Source organism: Dipteris shenzhenensis, chromosome 26 (genome assembly GCF_047967505.1).
Source record: "Dipteris shenzhenensis isolate YYH24624 ecotype China chromosome 26, Dip_SZ_1.0, whole genome shotgun sequence".
Lineage (NCBI taxonomy): Eukaryota > Viridiplantae > Streptophyta > Polypodiopsida > Gleicheniales > Dipteridaceae > Dipteris > Dipteris shenzhenensis.
The window spans coordinates 52086878-52104922 of record NC_141621.1 but is presented as its reverse complement, the minus strand read 5'-3'; positions in this window follow the sequence as shown (position 1 = coordinate 52104922).

Genomic DNA, 18045 nt, shown 5'->3' with positions numbered 1-18045 from the left:
GACATATACTGCGGGAGACCGAGCGTCATCGAGGAGAGCACGTTCTACGATTACCATAGGCAATATGTGATACGAAAGCCCAAGGAAACGCAACGTGGAACGGTCGGTCTTGACCTCTTCGGCAACAGGATCGCAAAATGTGAGCGAGTAGTCAGATTCACTGACTACCACCCTGGACATCAACCAGAGGGGTACTTCTACAACGTGCTCTTGCGAAAACTCAGCTTCAGGAATGAAACGGAGCTCATATCACCTGCCAACATAGCTGGATCCTACTTTGTCGAATGCCAAATGCGCGGCCTCATATTGAGCAACGAGGACCTCGAGATGTATGTGACCGAATACACGCAAAGGAACTTGCTAGCGACTGACCACACGGACCAGTTGATCAATATGATATTGCAAAAGGTTGCGATCATCCGAGACTGCCCGATGGAAGCGCCTAACATCGACCAGCAAACCGTCGAAGGGCCAACACGCGCGAGGATGTTGCAAAAAATGGCCGAGTTTCGCACCGTCGCCAATGCCGCATTGACAGTAGAACAACAAAGAGTCTTCGAAAGCTTGGCTTCAACAAGCTCGGGGCTACACGTTGTCTGTGGAACACCAGGTAGCGGCAAAAGCTTCTTGATACGATACTATGTTTCGCATCTGGTAGCGCAAAACAAAACGGCAATACTCTGTGCATCAACAGGGGCGGCTGCGACGCGGCTGAGCGGGATTGCAACCACTGTACACTACCAATTCAAGATCCCTGTGCGCAGCAGTCAATACCCACTGAACATCCATGAGACGGATGAACGACACCTCGCAATCAAGGAAGCCAACGCGATCATCATTAACGAGATGTCCATGCTAACAAGGATGACTTTCGATCTCGTGGTAAGACAAATCGTCAATGTCACGAATGGCACATTGCATGAGCCATTCAGACACAAAATGCTGATAATTTTTGGAGACCTGGCACAATTACCGCCAGTCTGCAAACACCGCGAGGATCTCTGCGAGCCGTGCCACATCACGTCCTCCGCGCACTGGCCTGCAGCGAAAATGTACCACATGCAATTCTCGGTGCGACATGCACGAGACATGCTGTTCCTGGCATTCTTGCATACCATAAGACTCAGGACGCCCACAACTGACGAGATTTCCGACTGTTTGGGGCAGTGCATTGTCGACAAGGAAGGTGCATGCCACTTCATCGATGCCGAAACAACCATCATTTGCACACACAGAGTCGATGTCGCTACCTTCAACGATGAGCTTGTGGAGAAATTCAACACTCCCGAGACGATTGTGCATGTTCAAATACACAGTAACGCCGCGAGCGAACCAGCTCTCAAAGAATGGTTGGAGGACAAAAGCTTCAACGAGATAGGAAAAATTTGCGTGGGGGCGAAGGCAATGATAACGGAAAACATCGACCTCGCAATAGGTGCCGCAAATGGAGCAATGTGCAAAATCAAGAGCATCAATGCAACTAGCAGGGGGGAAATCAACAGTATCACTGTCGTCGTGGACACAACAGCGGCCGTGCTCACATTACGACGCTCGAAGCATCAGCGAAAGGCAATAAATGGAAAATGGTTCCACAAGTCCACATTTCCACTGACCCTAGCATACGCTATCACGGGACACAAATCCCAAGGCGCAACCATATCCAACAAAGCGCTGCTCATATTCCGAGGAGTGTTTGCCCCTGGCCTGGCATACGTGATGTTGTCCAGAGTGACTGAGAGAACGAGGCTGCGCATACTACATTGCCCACATCCAGACATATTTAGATCAATTCCACGAGAGTTCTCATAGCCGACAACACAACCACGCGCATAAAGGTATTCACTACCAGAGATTGAAAAAGGCAGAGGCAAGTCATGAATATGTTGCGTCAAACATGCGTGCAAGGAAAATGGTTTTAATATCTTGTCTGTTATCGAGAACAGGTGCAGAGAATCATAAAGCTCGGGACATTGCAGCATAAGACATGGACGCAGACAAGGTAAATTCCACCAGCGTGAAAGAATCTTTTTTTCTTGAAGATTTAAAAAGACGGCTCATTTGAAAAGACGGTGTAATAAGTCGTGCCTGCAAGCAGCTATTTGCGCTATACAAAAGCAACGCGAAGGCAACAAAACCTCCACCAGCAAAGAGGAGGTTCTTCCTAACCACAAAGCAATTCCGGCTAGCAAACAATGCAGGAGAACGTCCGGGAGCTTACATCAACGGCTTCAACACGTATGCAGAACTACGCGACTTCATTGACAACTGCAATAGGCGTTTGCCAGCTAAAAGAGAGCCGGGAGGCTTGAGATTCGCAAATGGTGCGTAATGCTTCCGAAAATTAAAAAAAAACACAACAATTGAGAAAAAGAATTAACGAGTTGCAAGAACAACAAAACTCATCATCGATTGCACTTCTCCTGCAGGACTCCTCAAAGAGATCCTTGTCGAGCTTGACATTGAGTTCGATGAGACCGATAGGATGATGGAAAGTTTGGAGGGGCAGAAGCTACTAGACACGAAGACGAAAGGGATCACAGCGTATGCGTGTGAGCTGCTGCATTACGGGTACAACGTATCCTTGGAGTTGCTGAGGGACACGACGCGCGATCAAGCAACGGCTATACTCGAACAATTCATGGAACAATTTGGAGGGACGCACGACGCGACGCACCCGGTGACGACAATGGAGAAGCTAACGTATATTTTCGACAGGGACTTATACGAGGAGCGCTTCGGTATTGGAAACGATCCTTTCACGGCAACAGAGAAAAACCAGGGCAAGTAAATAAATGCATTCTATTATGGACGTCAAATGAAAAAAAAAGACCGAAAACCTCGATGACTAACGTAATTGTCAATGTTTACGCAGGTACGACATTGAAAGATGCGAGACTCGAGATGAAGAAGGAGCCTCCACTGAAGCGCCCGCGCAAGGGAATCGCGCGAGCCTCGTCGTCTACTGCATCACGTGCAAGCCCAACAACAGAAAGTACATAGGGAGCACGACGGACCTGCCGCGGAGGATCAAACAGCACAATAAAAAACCACCGGCGAAAATGAAAGAGGACTTGCAACGTTACAAGCCCTTTGAAGAAAATTTCGAAATCAAAGTTTTGGAAACAACAGACACCGTAGACAAAGCACGAACTTTAGAGCAGTACTACATAAGGAGCCACAACACAGTAGGTCCATTAGGTTACAACACGCTCGAGGGCCATCTGGCCAGAGCGCGGAAGTACTATTTCCTAAAGCGTAGGAACATAATTTGACCCAAAAAATAAACATTTGTGCCTTCGAAAAAAGGGATCCAATGAAGTTGCAAATGGTCTTGGAACTTTTGTCGCACATGCAATGCAGCTTTGGGTTTGGTTTTTATTTATTATTTATACATTTCTGAAATACATCTCCTCGTCGTTCGCTCGAAGTGGAATGACAATAGATTTGCCTACAATGCAAAGAATAGGAATTTGTCTTTCTCCGAAAAAAAGAAAAACTACGTTTTACTGTCGACATGAACAACATCTCTAAAAAAGGTTGCATGCAATTGAACATCAATCTTCTGCATCATTTCTGACAACGTGACTCATGTGAACCTCAACAAGATAGCAAAAGAGAGAAGTATTCATCAAGAGCCCAGCTGGACAAGCACTCTAGTTCATATTCTTGACAATTTGGGAAATGGATGCTTGATGTAAGTTCAAATATGATAAGGATACTTTATTGACAGTAAATTTTCAATTGGTAATGATTGTTCACAATGCCTAGCTCTTGTTGTTCTTCTAATGCTTCGTATGTGAAAGCAAAAGGGAAGAAGAAGAAAGAAGCACCTAGATATGTCAATAGAAAAGTGACTAAGCTTGTGAAGAAAAAGCCATATTATTATTTTGAAGCAAAAAGACTAGGATTCTCTGATTTCATTGCTTGTAATATGCACTTATATGGTTGATATTTATAGCCATTTGTAAGAGAGCAGACACTGCCTAATCATAAAGGTAAGACCCTCTCATGGCTACCTTTAAAATAGACAAATTCAATGGCCAAGGCTTCCATACTTGGCAAATGAAAATTAAATTTGTGCTTATGAAGGAGAATTTGTGGGATTTAGTCAAGTTAGGGAATCAGTCACCACAAGAGGGTCAATCCACCACTACCAAAGGAAAGGAGAAGGGCACGTGACTCTACTTCAACAACACCAGGATGATGGTAAAAGGCTAGAGAAAGCCTATGCAATCATTGCATTAGGTTTGGGATATGATTATGTGCATCATATTTCTGATTTGGAGATTCCTTATGAGGCTTGGCATAAGTTAGATGTGCTATTTGGTGCTAGCTCTCATAACTCTAAATTGACTTTGAAGATTAAGTTCTTTGAACTAAAGATAAATGGAGACTCTATTGCAGCTCAAATCAACACTATGAGTCATCTTATGACACAATTGGCCTCAGTCAACTCTCCAGTCACTGAAGATGATGCAATGGCTGTGCTCTTGAAGAGTATGCCTCGGGATTTCGACTATGTTGTGACTACTTTGAAGAATCTTCCCCAACCAACACTAGAAAGCATCATCAATGCTCTACAAGAAGAAGAGAGAAAGAAGACTTCAAGGAAGGTAGAAGATCAAACTCAAGCAAGTACAAAGCATGCAAGCATTGTGGAAAGATCAATCATCTTGAAAAAGATTGCTATAGGATCAATCCATGCACTTATTGTGGCAAAAATAATCACCTTGAGAAGTTTTGCAATGAGAAGAAGAAAGACAAAGCAAATATGGTTTAAGAAACAACTTCATCGCAACACATTTTGTGGTAGATAAATATAAAGATTGGGCCTTCTAGAGTCCACAACATCTTTGAACTTTTGTCATCACTTGGTCATGTAGTCAATTTTGAGGTTCCTTGGTACTCCAACATGAATGTCATAGTTATGTGTTTGATCCTTATAGTTTTTGTAAATCACCTCTGGTCACCATATGATGTAGGCCATTTGATATGTCTTTTCCTCCATGGTACCTCTTGCAGACATGAAAAGCTAGGTCCACACAAAGGCCTAAGATTAATCCTTGTGCATGCAAGGGAGATAACCATTTAGGGGGGTCTATCCCATTTTTGTAAACCTTGAACCTTGGGCACTCTTGCTAGCATGAGATCCTAGCCATAGATTTGTCCTTGACCATCATGAGATGGCATGTGAAACTATGTGACTAGATGTATCCTTGATATAGCATGAGGCAAACCCTTGAGGGGGGTATGTTGGGATATTTGTGATCAAGGGCTTCCTCTAAGGTGCATGCGTGCATCTAGTAGCAGTAACAGTCACATGTTTGTGTGTGTGTGTGTGTGTGTGTAGTGAAGCACACTTAGTGCTATCTAGGAGCATGGCACATGTGATTATGCAGTAGAAGGTGCCCTCTTCAGGAGGTGCCAATGATTTAGGAAGTCCCTATGATGTAGGCTTGATTTCCTTTGATGTAGGAGAGGTGCCTATGATCTAGGCCACCCTCTCTCCCACTCTATAAATGAGAGGCTTCTCTCTTACAATCAATAGAACACACATTTTGGTCTTCTCTTGTGTTCTCAACTCTTGTCAAATGATGCATCTCCTCTCTCCCACCACTTCCCAACAAAGGACACTACCAACACTGTGAAAACCACCCAGTTAGCAAGCACATTAGAAAGATTTGACCTTTTTACTACCTTAAGCATAACCAATTCGACATCGAGAGCCATCATAGCATCCTCTTCAAACTCAAACTATGAACCTAGGGATACTATGTTCAAAAATACTGATGGCATTAAAAATAGATTTTTCTAAAAGCTATATGCTTGAAATTTGATTGGTCAACAGTTTGTACGAGTCCAAACAACAACCATGCAATTGTTTGCAAATAAAATGGAGGTTTTTTCATAGTTTTTTTTCTATGGAAGTAGTGCAGATGGTGGAGTCAAGGTTTCAAGGTTGCCAAATAATATCTATGATGTGTTGAAACAAATAAGGCAGTACTTTCCTAGTATGAGAGGAACCATGAAGATCTCGCACATTCAAACAACAATAGAGAAATTGAGCAGATGTACAGCCACTTTTTGAAAGGTGATCTCTCCGATAAACAACGTGATCACATTGTTTTCATGCTAGTTTAAAGCGTAATTAGCGAATGCTAACAACCCATTAATGCAAACGTGACAACATGAACATAATCCTTGTTCATAGGATCAGATTAGCATTGAGCCAAAATCAAACTATAGTAACAATGACTTTGCATGGGGGACCATCTAGTTCACAAGCTTAAATTAGCATTCATTTGGTTCATTAGACTGTAATAACAATAGTTCTCATTCTTATGACCAAGAACTATTGTTATTACAATCTTATGAACTGACTCAATGCTAATCTGATGTCCTGTTTTGATCTTGCCTTTCTTCAACTGACTCTAATAACAATGACTTTGCATGAGGGGCCATCTAGTTCATAGGCTCAGATTAGCATTTAGTTAGAATCACACTCTAATAACAATGACTCTCCATGAGGGAGCATCTAATTCACACGCTCAGTTCATGTATTAATGTCTATGTAAGGATCTACTTAGGTAGAAGGTTAACTACCTCTCTAAGAAGGTATTGATAAGGCAAGTATTTTACCACTGAGATGACCCACTGGAAGAGTGATTGAATCATACATAAAACACAACCCCTTGAGGCATATCTATTGCCCTTGTTATGTTAGAATTTGATACATGTGACAAGAGTCCCTTTGTAAACACATAAGAATTTAGAAAAAGAGGATGGGGCTTACACAAGAAGTGATTGTGCATCTGTTGTTCCTTTCTCCTGGGAAGAGAAACCATGCACCTCTAAAAGAAGATTGGAAGCTGTGTCGCTGATTTGCAAAGAAAGAGATCTTGGTGGCCACAAAATCAAAGGTAAAGAATCAAGCATTCAACATCGACTTCAAACACATCTGGAAATTCTTGGATGACAAGTTCGAGGGGGAGTTGCCGCCCTACATAGCGGTGAACCTCTTAGTTTGGAGGAGATGATGAAGGAGAAAGGGTCAGTGTGGGATGTGATTGCAGCCTCAAAATTGGACAAAAGAGGCAATTGAGACCTATTGCAAAGTACCTTAGCACTCCATTTGCATGCACAAACATGAACTATGGGGCAATTTAGAGGGAGGACCAATGCCATGTACACGCACAAAGCTATATTCCAAGAAAATACTTCAAGATTGCAAGACATGATCTATAATATGCTATTCAATAGTGTTGCTTTTCCTTATGTAAGCTTTGACATTGTTTCTTCGCTAGTGCAGTATTGTTGTGGTTGCCGTTATGCTTGTGACAACCAATTTTATGATGATGATCATGCTCATGGTCTAGCAAACCGCCATCTACCAAGTCTTGGCCTTCGCAAAACCATTTTCACTTTCATCGAGCTCATGTACTTCTCTTCCAACCTTTACAAGTTCAACCAGGGAGGCTACTTACCCATTGCCTTTGTAGCCATTCTCCTCCTCATCATGTACGTTTGGGAAGTGTCTGCAAATATGAGTTCAAAGCCTCAATTGAGGAGGTTCTCAACCGAGGCCAAAAGCTAAGAGAAAAGTATGTTTGAAAATAAAACTTTTTGGGTTGTCGAGCAAAATCCTTTCAAAAACTCTACAAAACGGCAGCAGAGTGCACTAATCAAGCTCAAAACCCTTGCAATGGTGCAACAAAGTGGCCGAACATACATTCCTATGATCAAGCATGGTAGTCGACCACCCAAAAAGAAAATAAAGAACTAGACACGGTTGGAGTCTTAAATACATAGGATAGAAAGTGGAATTTCTATTACAACTTCCACTTTCACATGTTCATGCGTAGATCAACTTCCTACAACAACATAGACATGCCTTTGAGGATTTCACCTTTGTCATTTTCGTAATAAATATATATATGTATCTCCAAGACTCATTTGTCTTTCAATGTCTTTAGTGCGATCGTGCCTTGAGATTCGCTTCTTTCATCATCCCTCTCGGCCACTATATTCAAGACCTTTTTGCTACACAACAAAATCCCAGGTCACTTCTTGCATGTCTTGACTTCAGTACCAATCGCTTGCGTTAATTGGCCTACCATAGGAGGCCTTAGTGAAGGTTGGCTTTCAAAAGTCAACATTAATTTATTTCATGTTTTTTGGATTTGTTAGTACGTGTAAATTGTTGGTTGGCAAGGTCCTAACACGTGGCCTCCTATCTCGGGCATCCTTACAAATAGGTTGGGGTTGTGCATAAAGCCTGTTTTGCATGGGTTTTTCATCGATCGTTCTTCTGACAACGTATGGGCGCGGATGGTAGCGGATCCTAGGAGGCGCCACATCATTTGCCATGCCATCATTAGCTCTATGGATGCCACATCAGCATCCCTATCCTTGTGCCATGTTAACACCGATGCCACATCATCTACCATATCAGTAAGGCCACATCATCAAGCCATGTCATTCACACGTCATCTTGGCCATATCAGCACTACCACCTCAACATTCCCACCTTAGCACTATTATGTGGCAGTCCCCTGTCGAGCACACAATCCTCTGTAGGCACACTATGCACATAGCATGTGCATCCTCTTGACATATCAGCATAGTGCCCCATAGGCACACCCCTTTGCAAGCACACATTTTGCATGTGACTCTGAGTGCCGCATCATCACTAGCACCCTTTTTGCCCCTTTACCTATGATCTAGGAAGAATTTAAGGCACTCCAAAAAGGAAAAATGCTTGAATTTTCATGCTCTAATGCTCGTCACATCACACACACATTTCGGTGCAAGTATCACACACTTTTGAGCCTCGATGACAAATCCACTTCTTAGCCAACAACCATATACTGTGATAATCGATCGGTCCAAGCATTGGCCAAGAATCCAGTATATCACTCCAGGAAAAAGCACATTAATGTCAGAGAGCACTTCATCATAGAAAGAGTGCTACTCGGTGACATCACATTGTAGCATTGTGATCGCAAAGAGAATGTTGCAGATATATTTACCAAATCACTTGGCAAAGAGCTTTTCAAGAAACACTGACAAACTCTTGGTTTGATGTAGAGGAAGGACATTATCATTAAAGGGGTCCATTAAAGGGGTGTGATGCAATGTAATGCTTAGTCCTTCTTCAATTCCCCAGAATCATCATCTTAAGGGAAGGCCTAATTCATGATGTTGATCTTGAGGGGAGGTGTTGAGAAACCATCTCAACATCACGAGTTCAATATTGTGCATAGCACTAACACATAGAGTACTATAAAGGAAACCATTAGATGCCCTAACCCTAACGCTAACCCTAAAAGGTTTGTATATATTCTACATTTTCAACTAAATCTAGTGTACAGTTAGTCATTTGTAGTATGCTCTCTAGCTGTGCCCTCTCTCCTCATCTCCACTCTTCTCCTCTCCTCTCTTCATATATTTTCAAGAATTAGTTTGCTATCAAAAGTATCTACAATGAATACAAACAACTAGAAATCCTATTGGTGAAATTGTTGATGCTTTCTTTTTATCTCATTATATTGTCAAAAATTTAAAACAATTGCAAAAAATATCAAGTACTTATCAAAATGAAGAAAAGGCCTCAAGCTACAAACACTTAATATGGTAAGACACATGACACAAGCAAATGAGCTCAAAGGACTAGCAAGAAAAATGCAAGTGCATTGAGAGAATCTTGTACAAGCATAAAATGATCACACAATAGCTTGAAGGAATGATATATGATTACATAAAAGGGTTGCAAAAGGAGAAGATGTGCAAGAAAACACAACAAAGATCTTATTTTAAAGAATAAGAGTGAGGCTAGCAGATGATGGCACACTATAGAAGCAACATACACCCACCAATGTGATGACTAAAGATCCAAAGAGCATTGTGAAAGTAGAATATTAACAAAAGGAAGAAGATTTGAAGGCTAAAACAATAGTGGCACCATAGAGAAGGGGTAAAGTTAGCATGAAAAAGGATTGATTGAAGTGGCAGCCACACATTGGAAAGGCTAGTTGCAACAAGGCTCATGATGCTGAACTAGAGGCTCATAAAAGTCTAGTAACAATGGCTCAAGCATGTGCAGAGAGAAGTGAGCTTGAGAAGTAGTAACTATCGTCACCAATAAAAGATTGCTTGAAGAATTGGTTGATAGTAGCACAATAGCTTGAGGAGGAAGTGCTAATAAGAGGTGCTTAGATCACCTCAATGAAGGTTGGTGATCCCCTCTAGCTCCAAATGTAGCATCAAAATGCTATAGGAATCTTGTTGGATCACCTTGGCCATTCTATTTTGGAAGTTCTAGTTTGTCCAGGGGTCGCCTCCCTTGATTGTTATTGTGTCGGTCATAATTGTTGAACAGAGAAAATAATTGTCCCCATCCACTTCTAGGTCAAGGTCACCATCATCACAATGGCAATCTACCATGCTATGAATTGGAGGAGCCAAATGGAATGGATCAATTGCAAGGGAGAATTGGGGCAGAGGGTGGTTGGAGACATTGGCCAAAGCGTAGTTGCATGCATAATTGTCGAGAGGTCGATTGGGTACGTCGTCCTCAAGTTAGGTTGTTGATTTATGTGTGTTAGGGGGGTTAGAGAGGCATCAATGTATTAGCGATTGCTGTGTCATATTTGTGCCTAGGATTGTCCCCTTTGAGTGTGGGAATGTGCCGGTGCAAATGGATCTTTAATTGGAGGTCACGAGCGAAAGTTATAATCAAATTAATGTAAAAATTACTCCACATGGGGGCACAAATTTATGAGTGCTATAGATGCGGAAATGGTGTGAATTGGTCTAGAAAATTTCCTTGTAGTGTGGTGTTTCCATGTGTGAAATCTAGGTTCCAAATTGGGTTCAACTTGGGTCCCAAATGGACGCATTATGGTTGGTTCAAGGAGGGGTGAAAATGGCCTTTTGAGGGGGTTTTTGGGCTTAATTGTTTGTGTGAATGTGCTTAGTCTTAAAGAAACTAAGAAAATGTAGTTAATATAACTAAGCAATTACTATAACTATGCAGTTAACTTAACTAACCTAACTGTTCAGTCATATAATCAATCAACCTATCTTTCGGTTAATCCAACTAACCTAAAGAATCTAAGGAAGTTTAGTTAATCTAAGTAAGTAGTTATTGTAATTGTGTAGTTAACCTAACTACTAGCTAATCTGGCTGGTCAACTTACCTATCGATTAATCTAACTAACTAATTGAACCAATTATGCTAACTATCCAGTTAGTCTAACTATCAGTTAGCCAAATTAATCTAACTAAAAAATTAGCTTAACATATCTAACAGTTAGCCTAACTAACTTTAGTCTTACCTAACCTAGTATAACCAACCTAACCTAACCTAGCATTAACCTACCCTAGTTAACATTACTAGGATTAGGTATTTAGGGGGGGAATTTAAGTAGAGGGAGGGGCAGCCACAGCCGCTGCCAAACAAGATGGCCTGGTGGGAGAGGGGAGGGGCTATGGGCTAGGGAGGAGGGGCTAGTGAGGGAGGAGGGAGGGTGGGGGGGGGGGGGTGATTGGTGGTGGTGGAAGGGGGGGGGGGGGGAAGTGAGTGGTGGTGGTGGAAGGGGGTGGGGGTGGAGGGGGAGGGTGAGTGGTGGTTGAGGGAGGGGGTGGGGGTAGGTGGAGGGGTGTGATGGAAAACTCGATGGAATTTGAAAGGGAGGAGGAGATGATCAACTACAATGCTCTCCCAAATCTTTGTTGACGTAACGGGATTGTTGAGGTCAAATGTGGGTGGATGGCTAGGTTATCTATGAGAAGGGCTCAAAGCAACTCAATGATGAGGATGGGGGTAGGGTGGTGATTGATGGAGAGGGAGGACGGTCTTGCGTAGGGCTCAGAATTTGGAAGAGAAAGGAGGATACATGTGGAAGAAGAAGAATGAAGAGGTGGAGAGGGATTTTATAGGAATGGAGGTGGGAGTTAAGGTTAGGGTTAAACATTAGAACCTTCCCATGCCCATAACTTTTCATGGTTATCTCGGATCGCTTTTCTATAAAAATACAAAAGGTTTAAAATTTTGAGCTCTGCACATTGATGCCCATAAGATGGTCTAATTTGTTCATAGCTAGTAATAAATAAAAAACTTCTTCTATTAACCCAAGATTTCTACTTGGGATTCTTATTTCTAGCTAGAGTTGGAAATTTTTTTACTCTTCTAGCCCTTGAGTGATATGTTCATGATAGTTCATGGTGGTTTGTTCTTCACACATACTTGCATATGTCTACTTGTTACTTGAAATGCTAATCTCCCTGACAATGGTGCCAAATGTTGGCTCTTTCCCATGGCTTTCATAAGAAGAGCAGGGTGTTCAAGGTATGCAGGTATCTGAGGCTTTTTGTCACCTACAGATATATCAGTGCCATCATTTGTAGTATAAGTGTAGCTTAGGACCTTGGGTCATATTTTGATGAGAGACATAGGCTCAAGTGTCGGGAGCAAACATCGTGCATGCTTGTGTAAAAGTTCTGAACGTTCATCAACATGGCCGGGGTAATGAAGGCTTGTGGGGAGCAAACATCAAGCATGCCTGTGTGAAAGGAACATTCATGAACATGTTCGGGGTAACAAAGGCTTTCGCGTCTTTGGGGAGTTGAAAGGTTTAGAAAGAGTTTAAGGGCTAGAAGGAGGTTCAGGTTTTAGAAGAGGTTCTAGGGTTCAAAAGGGGTTCCAAGGTTTAGAAGAGGTTCCAAGGTTCACAAGGGGATTCAAGGTTTAGAAGAGGTTCCAAGGTTCACAAGGGGGTTCAAGGTTCAAAAGGTGTTTCAGGGTCAGAAAAAGAATCCAAGGTTTTGAGTAGAGTACATGGTGGAGAACTCATCTCCCTCATAGATCATGGAGGTCAAGGGTTGAGGAACTAACCCTATGAGGGTAAGGGTTTAGGGGAAGCATAGGAGTGGGAGAGAAAGAAGGTGTAAAAGCATGGGGGAGGGGGAGATAAAGGAGAAGGAAGGGGATGAGGGAGAGGAGGAGTTGCAAGGTTGGATGAGAGGGGAGTAGGAGACAAGATCAGGACATGCTTTTGGATGTGAAGTGCAAGGGATCATGGACACTTGGAGACAATTGCATAGAACACCAAAATAGAACTCAAGTGCATAGACAATTGCATAGAACACCAAAATAGAACTCAACACAATGCCTCAAAGATTCCATTATGGGATATTTATACAAGTTGGAGACCTTCTCTCTCTCCATGTAGGAAGTGTAATACTTTCTCTCTACATGTAGAACTTGCATCTAGGATGCGCATGTAGAAGTTGCATGTTGCGTGTAGGAATTGCATCTTGCCCCAATAGCTTACTACTCTGCTATTGTCAACAACTCGTTGTTGTGACATTGGTCCTTGATTGCCCTGCATTACCTACATTTCTAAAAGAATAATTTTAGCTAGTCACATTGCCAAAAGCTCCTTCCTATGTTTTTCTTTCTCTTTTGTGGAAATAGCATCCTCTCTAAAGTCCCACATTGTGACCCATCTCAGAAAATGGAAGGTGCAAAGAATTGTGTGCCTTCTTCCATCCACGATTTTAGTAAGGGAAATAATTTGAAAAAGGAAAATAGCAAGGGAAAAGAAAATATCGATGACAAGAAGGAAGAGAAGTAACAAAAGAAGCTCATTCGTGTAGAACCAACAATTGTAGCGGTATGCGAACTGATAGCATAGCGATACAAAAGGTAGCAATCATAGCATTTGGATCTACCTCAGTAGTTTTGACATTAGGCCCATCATAATCATTGACACCTGCCATACTATCTTTAGTGATGATAGGACCACCACCTTTGGAGGTGATAACACCATTATTAGGGATGGTAGCACCATCATCAAGGTTGGTTTTGGCATCTTTCTAGCCTGCTGACCACCAATGTACCACTCTATGCCTCCCTATAGCATGCCTCCTCATTAGCTCTATGACTCACTTAGCCACCTTTCCCCTCTATAGTTGGACTTACCTCACACAATTTCCATGTGTCTCCTCACCACCCTCAATCCCATGCCATTGTACCCACACCACCCATCACTAGCCCCTTTCCTGCCCTACCATACCCGCCACTGCAGTGATACATAATCCCACTAGATGCATAGGAGTAGATTGCTGCAGGTTCTATACCTCAGTGCATGAGAGATGGAGCAAGCTTGTTTCATACAAGGGCAGTAGTAGCGACAGTAAGAGACTCTGTGATAGGGTGTCCTTATGGCACACATAGTGGGAGATGATCTTTGGGAGGAGGAGAATGACCTCTATTGTCATATAGAAGGATCCCCAGAGAGTAGTCAAGTAGTGGACTAGAAGATTGCCACAATGGAGAGTGTCATTAAGGAGGCCTCCAAGATGATGTTGAGGTCCTAGTTGATGAGTGGCCTCACCTTGGGAATGAAGTTACACAACATGGATATAACATACCCACCAAGGATGTATGACGAATTGATCCAACAAACAATTTCCGTAGAGAAGAGGAACTTAAAGTCCTAAAAGAGAAAGAAGTTGCCTAAAGGGTGAAGAAAAAGAAGAAGGCCAAAGCAGAAGAAGAGATGCCAAAAAAGGACACTATGAAGTATGAGCTGAAGAAGCTCTTAGAGGAAAAGGGCATTCATGGGAATTCACAAAAGGGCAAGATCTAGTGCCACAAATGCAAACCCAAGGTAGCAAATGAGTGTTGGTCGGGAAAATGGTGCAAAATCTACAAGCACTCATGCCACGTGATCAAAGTCTACAAGTACAACAAGTAGAAGCAAATGGTAGACGAGTGAGAGCAAAAAATGTGCAAGACCAAAGAACACTGACATGATGTGTTTCTTCTACAAAAAGGATGGTTACCAAAAAATCAAGTGCCAATTGTGGGAGAATCAACTCAACATGCTCTAGAAAGCATGCGACCAAGAAGACTATGCACCCTAAGATGGCATGGTCATAACATTAGTCATCCTGTCCCAAGGGCCACCCTAGATAGAATCAAATAATTTGAAAGAGCCTCAGTTCCATTGGAACAAGGAGAATAATATGGCAACAAGTACTATCATCAATGGAGTAAAACAAATTAAACACATATTGGGAGAAGTATGGGCCCTACACGTGATGATTTTGATTGGTCGACTAATGGAACTCGCCCCCCATTGAACAAAATTCTACCAGATTTTGATAATGGAGCATCAACCCATAGTCGCATCCCTGGCATCAAACATTGAAGTGATCAAAATTGGGATTGGCTTGATGATCCTCATAAAACACGAAAGGATTATTGAGTAAATAGTGTCTTAGTTTCTGCACACTAAATACCATTCCCAAAGCTTCTCGCTCGATAGTGCTATAATTTGATTCGATAGGTGTTAGTAATCGTCTAGCATAGTATACGGGATAGTCCAGCTGACCATCCAACTGAGCCAGCATAAAGCCTAAAGCATAGCCAAAAGAATCCACATGTACATGGAATGTGACATCCCACTTTGGTTGCATAAGAATTGGAGTAGCCATTGCTTGGTTCTTCAAATAATTGAAAACTACAGTTAACGAGGCATTCCATTCAAACTTAACACCTTTCTTTGTCAACTCGTACAAAGGTGTTGCAATCCTTGCAAAATTTTTGATGAATCTTTGATGAGTCAAGTTATGAGTCTTAGGAATCTATTGTATAGCTTTAATTTTACTTGGTTCGATTTTGATCCCATCCTTAGAAATAACATGGCAGATTAGTATGCCGACTCGAACACACAATATACTCTTAGCTAGATTCAAGGAGATATCTACTTGTTTGCATCTCAAGCAGACCTTCTCCAGGTATCCAAGATGATCTATATTTGAAGAATAGACACATAAATCATCTAGATAAATGGCAATGAACGTGATGAGGTAATCTCTAAAAGTTTCAACCATAAACTTTTGAAAAGTTGACACAGCATCTCTCAATCCAAAATGCATAACTTTGGTTGCATAGGTACCCCATTCTGTAATAAAGGAAATCTTGGACACATCTTCTAGAGGTGCCTGTGGTCAACATCAGGGACGAGCATTTTTCAAGCAAAATCTTTGGAGTGTCTGAGCAAAATATTTCATTCAACCACTCAAATCTTTGGAGTGTCCATATAATATCTTTCGAGCATTCGAGCGTCCGAACGCTTCCAACTATGTAAAAATATGATAAAAATAGATAGTAACAAAACATAGTTTCAGTTAGAGATATGCAAAGTATTATAGCAATGCCTATTGGTCAACCCGTATGCGATGTTGTTTGGCACTTCAAGTAGAAATAGGTTGGGAAAAGAAAACAAACAAACAATAAACATGGCCAAGGTTGAAGGGATCCCTCACTCAACACAACATGTCATTCAAAACCACAAACGTAACCCCACTCAAACCCAACCTCTTTCACAAGGATTTGTTTGCAAATTGTAGCTCAAAGCAACCTTAAGGAATTATTTCTCCCACTCAACTTGAGATGTTTACAAACTACGGCACCCATGACCACCCATGATGCATTGAAATGCATTTGGGCCATGGGCTGGATGTGGGTGGGCAATCTTGCCTCTATCAATGATTCGTGGTGGGGTAGTCTATAAACACCCTGTCAACAATGACATTAGCTTTAATAGCAGCCCATTTTCCAATGAAATCAAGGTGATACAACCTACTGTATCTCCTTGAGGGTCATGCCTCATGGAATTGTTCCATCAAAAGGTCATACCCTTCCAAAATTGTCATCCATAATCTATAATATTAGATGTCAAAAGAGGATCAAAGTACACACTTTTGTCTACATGTTTTCATTTCCAGGTTATGAGATCCAAGCCTTATTTTGCTTTAGAGCTCGCGACAAAAAAAGAGGAAAGAAATGAAAACCCATAAGGTCTTATCAAACCAATACAATTCAATGAGAGAAAATACTTAGGTACAAGAATATAATAAATATCATGAGTTTTTGTGATGCATGCCATAAAGACATAATCCATGAGAGTGGAGATGTTTTTGTAGCTCTCCATAGAGTGGTTTTCACTTTTGTATGCCTAGCACTTGTTAGGTGTGGCACATGCATGCTCTCGGGCATTGAGCTACCCCCATTCTCCTAAATATGTCTAAGCATTTTGTGAATGTTTGTGACACTTAGTTTACTAGGAGATGATGAATATATCATACTAGCATTTTGTTCAATTGGTTAATGTGTGCTCTAGAATGTTAGGACTTAATTGTCCTCCCTTTCCTTCTCAACCTAAGATTTGTAACATTCCCCTACACACACACACACACACACTTATTCCATTAGTTGGTTTTTCACACACGGTAGGACTATGGTAATAGGTGTCTAAGGCACTACTTTTTCACTAACTTTGATTGTGTTTCATTAATAAAAACAATACACACATGGTCAGACTATGGTAATAGGTGTCTAAGACACTACTTTTTCATTAACTTTAATTGTGTTTCATTAATAAAAATAATACATTCCCATATAAAGTTGACTCTATACATTGATTACATTTTTTGATTTGACATTCGAACCGCAACCTCTCAGATTTTGTTCTCTGCTTTCCTTTGGTGGCACGTAGGATCTTGCCTATCCCAAGTTGCTCTAGTTGGATAAGGCCGAAAAATGCCTTTAAGAATGGGGACTTCTTTACCTTGAATTCCCTTGGTAAGGCATAATTAGGCTAATAAGAGGGGTACTGTAAAAACCACAAGTATTGTGATGTACACCACATGCCATTACCGACTACAACCTCAATGAGCAGGATCATCACCACATGAGTTTCAGCTTACCAACATGGAAAAAAGGCTATTTCGATGTCAAATGAAGTTGTCTAATTTTGAGCACTCCTACTTTATAGCTCAATATCCCCTTAATCTAATCCATCCCCTATTAGAAAGTAATTGCATATGGCCAAATTTTATTATTGACTCTATTACTCACTTAGAGAAATTCCATACTTAGTCTCCCTAATAATGCAAATAATAGGTTTAATAGTCCTCTCCCTGAGTACCACCTTCAAGCTCTATAGTGCATAGATACCTGCTACAAAATGA